At 35.8% G+C, this 9,159-nt stretch overlaps 1 non-coding gene across 1 annotated transcript; it reads left to right on the top strand.

Moving 5' to 3' along the window:
- Positions 1-2,913: 2,913 nt before the first annotated feature.
- On the top strand, positions 2,914-3,044 carry LOC111762625 (small nucleolar RNA SNORA31). Its single transcript, XR_002795701.1, has one exon. It is a non-coding gene; the product is annotated as a small nucleolar RNA SNORA31 (small nucleolar RNA).
- Positions 3,045-9,159: the final 6,115 nt, after the last annotated feature.

Here is a 9,159-nt window from a genome sequence, read left to right as displayed (position 1 = left end):
CTGCACTGACAATTTTACAGTTTAGTGTGCGCAGAAACCTAGAAACAAGTGAGTAGTAGAACACTTTCATAGTTTCTAAGTTCTACTAGAAAATCCTGTTTTTCTCTTAATTTAGAGATTATGTTCAGAAAATAAGGTCCCTGGCACTGAGGGATCACTACCACATACCAGCTGAAGAAGCAACTAGAAAATGACCTTGAATTAAAGATTCAATGCGGAACAGCAGAATATACCTATCTACATATAATAACATGACTTCGGGAAGCGGTTTGACCTAATGTAAGGGAGAAATGGAAAGGAGAAATGAGATTATAAGGCTGTGAGTCTCTAAAAAAGAGTCTGGAGGTTGTCAGAAGGAATACCCCTATGTACAACTGAACAGAGTCTAAGAGACAGATAAGGTAGATACAACCCCAGGTATTGGTTCTTTTGAGGGATAAAGAGACCCACGGGTTCTATGGTCATGGCAGAAGGGGTTCACTGCCATGACAGATGGCCCTTCTTTGGAGCTGGTGTGTTCTGCGTGATGGAAATGGACTCAGAGGGGATCTCTTTTCACAAGACTTGCATGCTACTTTATTGGAATTGTAGTTGGTGCTGGGTTTAAGATATATGTAGGGGATTTGAATCTCTGGACTGATAATATGACACCCAGGCCCAGAGCCTCAACAGACTTCAGCTCCTACACTTTGACTTATTGGACTTACTCCACTCAGCTAACATGGAGTTGAAGAAGGTCAACCACCACAACATGGAGCCTAGAGTGTCTACAACTAGAAGCGGGAAGAGTGCATCCAGTACCCACGTGGAATCTAAGCCCTCACTTGACATAGGTGTGCAATGGACACAACCAATCCAATGTCCACAGAGAAAATGTGGAATGGGTGTGGGAACGGTAGCCATGGGGGCTGCTGGGTGTGGGGAACGGGAGGAAGAGATGAGATGTGGAGGCGTTTTCGGGACGTGGAGTTGTCCTGGATAGTGCTTCACGGACAATTACGGGACACTGTAGATCCCCCCAGGGCCCACTGGATGGAACGTGAGAGAGTCTGGGCTATGATGTGAACCATTGACTATGGGGTGCAGTGATGCTCAGAGATGAACTTACCAGGTGCAATGGATGTATCACGATGATGGGAGAGAGTGTTGCTGTGGGGGGAGTGGGGGGCGGGGGCGGTGGGGTTGAATGGGACCTCATACATTTTTTTAATGTAATTAAAAAAAATAATAATAATAATAATAAATAAATATTAAAAAAAAAAAAAGAAAATAAGGCAATGTAGACAAGCAATAGAATCAGAAGTAACAGGGTCTTTTGATAGGTCATTTGGGATGCCCAAATCTTTGGTGTCTTTAGTTTGTCCTAGAAACTTCTCTTTTCTTTAAAAAACATCTGATTAAAAACTACATAACATTTCTGTAACCAAATTTAATCAAGGACTTTTGTAAACTTTCTAATGCTGAAATCAAATCATTTATATCCTATCTTCAGTGGCAATGCTCCCACAAATGTTATACTATTTTGTCAAGTATGAAAAGGATATTATTGAGTTCATCAAGGGAATCTGGGTTTAAAATTAGTGTTAGTGATGGTATGACAAATTAATGCTAATTTCTTCTTCAAATAGGGTAAGATTCATTCTTTATCAATAATGATCATAAAACATTTAAAAATACAAAAAGGATAAAGAAGAAAATAAATAGAAATAGCCTGTGATCCTATCTCTCAATATAGAATCATTTTTTTAAAAATTATTTTTAAGATTAAGGATAGCCACAATTTGAAATTTTTAAGATTAAGGATAGCCACAATTTGAAATTTTAAGGCTACCTACATTATTCATTCACTCTGTCTTTTCTTCTATCATTTCTTATTGAGCCCCTCACTATATGGCAACAATTTCCAGACTCTGGGTGTATGGTGGTAAGCCTATCCTCACGGAGTGTTATGGATATATATACGTTACAGTAATATTTGCACAAATTAAGAATTGCTAAGTATTTTGTAGAAAAATTAAAGGGTATAAGGAAAAAGAATAATAGGGGAACATAATTTAAATCAAGCAGTTAAAGAAGGCTTTACCGGAAAGATGAGTAAGAGTTATCTTCTCCGACACAAAATAAAATAAAATAAAGCAATGAAAACATAGTATGTTTCACAATATCTGGCACAATTGATGCTCAGTAAACATTGTCGAATAAATAAATGGCTATTAAAAATCAGGAAATAAAGAAAACATTAAAACGGAAAGCATGAAACAAGATCTTGGAAGTTAAATCAAAATGATAGTTGTGCCAATAAGCTTAAATGCTTTAAACTGCTCAATTAAAAAATAATTTCACTCAGAATGGATTAAATCCAAGTCCAATTTAGTATTGTGAAGCACAGTAAAACAAAACAATACAGGAAAGTCAGAAATACTAGAAAGGCAAGGAAAAAGAAGAAAAGAGAAGAGGAAACAGGGCAGGAGGAGGAGAAAAAGGGGAAAAAAGGGGAGTGGCATAAAATATACCACAATGAAGGTAATATTGTGATTAACTTTCATGTGCCGAGTAAGATATATGAGTTAGAAACTACTATATACCTAAAAAGAAAGGGGAAAAAAATACAAGAATTATATGCATGTATCTATGAAAGTATTTAACAAATCAAATTTATAAAGTTGATTTAGAAAGGGCATTGAGTAATACTCTAATATGATAATCTAATTATATGTTGAATTAATAGCTACAGATAGAAGATTTAGCCCTCATCAGCCAAGGATATACCAACATTCTCAAAGACTATTTATTTTAATTCATTTCAGAAATTGGAAATTTTACAAACCACATTCCTTGACCATATATGATATAACAGATTAATAGTAAAACTTTAAGGAACAACTCCAAACACATTCTTAGAAATATAAACAAATGCATCTCTGACAGACCTGCTGCTGTTAATGTCTGCTGCTAAGGTTTCCAATACAGATGCAAGAAAAAAGGTCCTCACATTTTCTGTTTATCTAGTGGTGGCAGCCAAGATTGAACGGGAGAATACAGGAATTTCTAAAAAGATGGGGAAGTGGAAATAATCTTTGCTGCAACTTAGAAATAAACTTGTAAACAGCAAATAGCCTTCTTTTTTTGTCTAAATTTGCTTTATGTAATTGGGTGGATATTAATGAACGGAAACTTAAGCAAGGTACATATAACAATTTAACAGAACCTGCTAATCTAATTTCTTTCAACTTTTCTCAGTTTCATCTTTAAGTCTTTCCATCATGGGGCTTATATAAAGAAATCAACCAACATATGATACTATAGTCAAATATCAAGTCTTTAGAAAGTAATTATGACATACTGAATTCCTCTGTAATGCATTTGTGAAGCATCTTAAAGATATCTGTGTTTTGTATGTAGAAAAGTATTAGAGTTCAAATATTTAACGCAATATAAAATAATCAATAATAAATACATTTCTGTTTCTTAGAAAAAAAAGAAACATAAGTAAAACATACCTGCACATGTACCTATTGGATCAGAGGAAAGCTGCAATTTTAGATTGTTTATTAAATTAAAGGCATTGAGACTATTGTTGTGGAATTTAAGAGAAGTTCAATTATTTGAGAATAGAGAGGCCAGGACTCAGGAATGATTTTGAGAAGGAAAAATGGTTTATTGACGGCCGGCCGGACTCGGGAGCTTTCTGTTTGAATCCCGAGCCCGGAACAAGATTTTCAAATGTCTTTTATACAGAGAGGAAAGGTCAAATGGTCCCTTTGTTTCAGTTCTCAATAGGCTTCAATTAGCATATATCTCTTTCACATCTTAGGTAAGCTTTTAGCAAGGACTCCAGACATTTTAGATAAGCCTTGGTTTTTGCATTTCCCCTAAATACTTAAAGTTTATAGCCCTTGCTTTGTTAAACATTTCCTGGGACTGGAGCCTGCTGGTCCCTAAGAGCAGGACTGCAGCCTCTTACCGTTTCACACCCACAAGTCAAACAACTTAGTTATCTCTGAAGAGACAAAGAGCCTTCCACCCATAGCCCACATCATTCCCCCCCTTTGTCAAAGTTTACTTGCTAAGCTTTGGCATAATTATTGTTGTAGCTATGAGGTGGATGACTGTTTGTTGTCTTGACTGATTATTTATCAGTCTTTAGTACAGCATCAAGGACCGTTTTTAGAAGTTTAGAACTTTTCATTCTGGACAGCAGAATCTTGGGCAGGGGCCTCCCGCAGTTATTCTGCTGCCACTGGCACTCACGTGGATTTCCAGTCAGGTTCCAGATCCATCTATTACTTTTATTTTACTCTTAAAGAGTTTACACCTTTAATTTAAAAGGGGTGCTGAAGGGAGACGATCTCTTTTCTGTAACTGCTTCCTGCTGGCCATGGGCTGTAGTCATTGCCTAATAAGGTGTAAAACTCTTTAATTTATTCTAACTGGAGGAAGATGGATCTGGCATTCTGTACGAAGTTGGATGAAGTTTTCATATGGTTAATAAGATGTTCACTCTGAAAGAAACAAACTTAATTAAAATTTTGGAATACCTGTTTTTAAAAGAGGACACATTGGATTACAGAGGTAGACAAGGTTAGGTGCCTATAAAGATGGCATTCCTTAAAAGCTGGTGGGAACAGCATATATGTTCTTTTTTAAGTTATCCATCTTTAGAGAGAAATTGCAACAGACACTTAGCTTTGTCTGAAGACACATTCCAAGCTGTTCAATGATTGACACTCATTCGCTTTGTCAGATGCTCCTGGTGAACTGGCACTCGTTGGGCAACTGGCTTCACTCAGGATTAGAACACTAATTTGGAAATATTCTTAGTTTTCACCTGTGGGAGTGATCAGAACTACAGAATAAAGATTTTTACACCTTGGTTTTCATTGTACAATTTCTAGCAATTTTGACTTGTTCAATAGGTGACTCACCATCAGCAAGCAAGCCTCACTTTTGCTAACTGAGACTGGCTGAGACTGCCACCTTATTCTATAGACATGTTATTAACTGTTTAGAAAATGATTTTACCAGGAATTTAACATGTCTAATATACTTCTGCACTTGATCCAAAATAGAAAAGATAACATTACAATTATTAGGCATATATTTAGTACAGGATAAAAGTACAGCACTTAATATTAACTAATGTATTACTTAATGCATAAGGATTCAGAGTTGCCATTATTAGTTTTGAGTTTCAGGTTTGTAATACTTTACATGTTATCTCTCCATGAGAGCAGGCCATAATGCCAATTGTGTTTAAGTTTTACTTACAGTCTCCTGGTATCATGGCTCCACTTAGCATGTTCTTCAACGCAGTGAGCAAGTTGCAGCATCCTTCATCTTAGAGAGATTTTCCAGTATTCTACTAGCCTGGTGCATAGCGCTCTCTGGCACCATGGAACAGTGCCAGTCTGGAAGCGATATCCACTGTACACTTGGCTGTACCGAGTCATTATTGGCTGCAGGAGCTTGAAACTGCAATATAGTTTCCATCAACTTCAGGAGCAGAACCAGAGACTGATATAGCACATATTTTCAATTGAGGGGTCAGTGACCAGCCCAGCCAACAACTCACATGGAGAGGCCACCTGTAATGTATACAAGGCCTGGTTCGAATGCACAAGAGTTTGACAATGTTAAAGTCTATTCCTTGTTTTATATATATTTTAAACAACTTAACGCAATACATATATCAAATGACCATCTACTTACACAATTTTACTATGAAGAAAACAGTAGGTACTTCACTTTAGTAATAGAGGAAAAATATTATTTTTCATTGTTAGAATGAAAACAGAATATTTCCAATAGAATCAAGACAACCTTTTATTACCATTTACTTAAATGTGTATTTTGCAGTGGCCTTCAGACAGGTTTATTATCATGAAGTTATTTCTGCTACCAATACCAATCTAAGTTTCTTTAGTTAACAATGACTTCTACAACTAGAACTATTTAAACATTTTCAGTTTGGAAGATGTTTTACAAACTCTTTATAATTGACTATAACCGCATTGACTAGACACCTCATGTTTAAATAAACTTACTAAATTACAATTACCAATGAAAGAAATTTACTCTTTATTTAAGAGAGCATATCTACAATCTTTTCCCTTTAGCCTAATTTCACCAATGTGAACTTACAATTTTCACTTACAATTTTCATTACTGTAAAGATTTTGTACATATGTTAATTTAGTTTATAAATTAACTATGGGAGATTACACTCAAGTTAAATAAAATTGAAACCATAATAGTTTATGCAAGGAATGTTCTCTTTTTCCCTTACAGGAAGCTAAAAACTTCTTTTCTTTAAGTTATGAAAATTATTAATTTAAAAGCATAACTGACTACCAGGTTTTAAAACACATGCATACTGACTTCCAGGTTTCAAAACACATTACACAATTACTTAATTTTTTAAAAATCATAACCCAGGAAAGATCTCTCCATAGTTTTTATGGACTTTCCTTTACTTACTGAAATTTGTTAATAGAGCCACTAATTACCTTATTTTGTTGGAAAGAAATCTTCTGGAAGAAAATAAGGCTCACCAGATTGTGGAGAAGAAAATACTTTATTCTCAATCTTGCAAGAAGGGGCGCAGAGCCAGATATGGCTGGTGCCCCGAACAAAGAAAAATGACACAATTTATACCCCTAAGCCTAGCATGCAAGCTCTTCCTGTTTTTCCATAGATTGGATACTTCAGAAGTTACAGCTTATCTGAGATTTAACTTTCCCACGCAAAAGTTTGATTTAACTGCTTCTTCTATCACATTCCAACCATTTTAGTTTTTACCCGCTCCCCCCCTTTGTCAAATAAGGAATAGAATTTAGTGCTGAAATGGCACCGACTTAGTTAGCTCCTTCTTGGGCATCCTTCCACTGCCCATAGGACTGGCCTAAACTGGTCTCCTCCACTGCTGTCCAACCCGGGAGTGGGAGACTGAGGCAGCAGGCCGCCGGGTTACATCAAAATTTTTCTTCTGTGAAAATTAACCTAATCTTTGTTTTGTTTTTTTTTTTTCCAATTTATGGCTGACAAAGGTTTAAACTGGGAAATTACCAGGCAAACTGATTCTTAATTCCCTAGCCTAGTAGATAGGTTTAATCTGCCACACCTAGTCTTGCCTTAAAAGCTCTTGCAAAGAGGAGGCCCTTTCCCAATTGTTTCCATAATCAGATTTCTATGACTTTTTCATCCTGCTTAGTTCAATTTGGGCTTTAAGAATATTTATAAATATAACTGCATATTTTTTAACAATTTGAGCAAATAGGCAGACATGAATAGTTTGACACAACAACATGACTTTAGTTACTTTAAACTTTTCAAAGACTTTTGAAACTCTTCTTAATTTGCACTATGACCATGCAGTTTACCACAAGAATTTTCTTTCTTACTTAATGGATTGTAATAACCAAAATGTTCTCAATGCCTTAGCACCATTTTGTTTTAGAACTTTATATTTTACCTTGAAATTAGCAGAATTTTGGATAAGCAACAAGATTAGTTTTATATATATTTACTGAGGCTATTTGAAGCCTCAGGGAGACAGACTGCTTTCTCTCATGAATTGCCACTCTTAGGAACACTGACCGTCAAGGCAGGAGACTTCTCCCCCTCCACCCCCCTTTTGGTTTTGGAGATAATAAAACTCCAGTGGTCATTTAACCTTATTCTATCAGGCAGCAATTTATTTAGTTTACACTTGAATTCATGAGAGAAAGGGTTACTAATACCAGAAGAGGAGACAGTGATGTCCCAGCTCTTCTCAATTATGAAATAACCACAGGCAAAGGCAAAGGGCGAGGTTAGGCCTGAAGCAACCATAAACAAAGGAAAGGTTAGTGTAGAATTTACACTTAAATAATAGTTTCAGGCTAAATTCACCCAGCTATAATCTCAGTTATTGTCTTTCCACTGTTTTACAATATAAATGCATTTATAAATGATTTTAACTCTTAGTTACAGTTTTTATTAATTTTTTAAAACCTATTAATTTTATAACACCTTTAAATACCTTTCATTCAACTTATAACATATTAAATGAACTTAACCATTACTTTAATTTTTCCTTTAAAGTGAAAGAATAAATCTCTTGCAGTTAGTTTGAAATAAAAGGCTACTTTTCAGGATTTGATTTCTAGAACATAAAATGTTCTTTTAAAAGAACTCTTCTTCAAACATTGAGGATATGATGAGGTTAAAGCACAAGAAGCTATTGATAAAATATTTTCTTTGTATATTGATCTTACTCAATTTAATCATAAAAATTTCCCTTCCACAAACCTTCTACACTTTCAGTATTCATTCAGGTTCTGTCCCACACTCTACTCTTTCCAATAATCAATCATTTTATCTTAGGACAAAATCATCTTCTGTTGCCTTAACAATAAAAACACACTCCATATATCCCACATACTAAGTTACCAGGCAAACGTCTTGCAACATATAATTGCCATTAATACTAACCAATTTTGTTAAAATAATGAACTTTTCTTCACTTTAAATACTTAGTAGCATGTAATACCAGAAACAGTTTTTTTGGAAGCAAGTTGGCAGGGGAGATTGGCTGCCGAATAAGTTTGTTATAAAATTGCCTTTTATTATTATTATTATCAATTCAGTTTTGTTAAATAATGACTTTCTGCAATTAGCCACTTAAATACCTTAAACAATGCTTTGTAAAACTTTTATATTTATACCCTTAACACAAATTTTACCTTCACAGAACATTCTCTTACTTAAGGTTATTACAACACCTTCTAAGAACCTGAGCAGAATGCAAACGTATTTTGGCTTTGACACCCTAAGGAGGGAACTTTACTGCATTTATTCTGATTCTGCTTTTCACCTCCTTCACTTCCCCCCCTTCCAGGCAGTCGGGTGCACAACAAACAGGAATGCGGCTTATGAATAGAAGGGTGGACTCACTGGAAAGGGGCAAGCCGCTCCCCCCTTTCCAGCTTTCAGCCAAAATGGGCAGACAGAACCTACTCAAATTTGGCAACTCTCCCAGGAACCCAGCCACCCTGACTGGGACATTCCCAACAGACTTGGGTGCTTGGCGTGGACACAGATGGCCTCCAAGCCGGGGCAAAGGGCCAGACCAGAGACAAGACACCAGAACATGCACAAACATCTAGACTCCTCAGCTTT

Source organism: Dasypus novemcinctus, chromosome 1, assembly GCF_030445035.2.
Source record: "Dasypus novemcinctus isolate mDasNov1 chromosome 1, mDasNov1.1.hap2, whole genome shotgun sequence".
Taxonomy (NCBI): Eukaryota; Metazoa; Chordata; class Mammalia; order Cingulata; family Dasypodidae; genus Dasypus; species Dasypus novemcinctus.
This window is presented reverse-complemented; position numbering and strand designations above follow the sequence as displayed.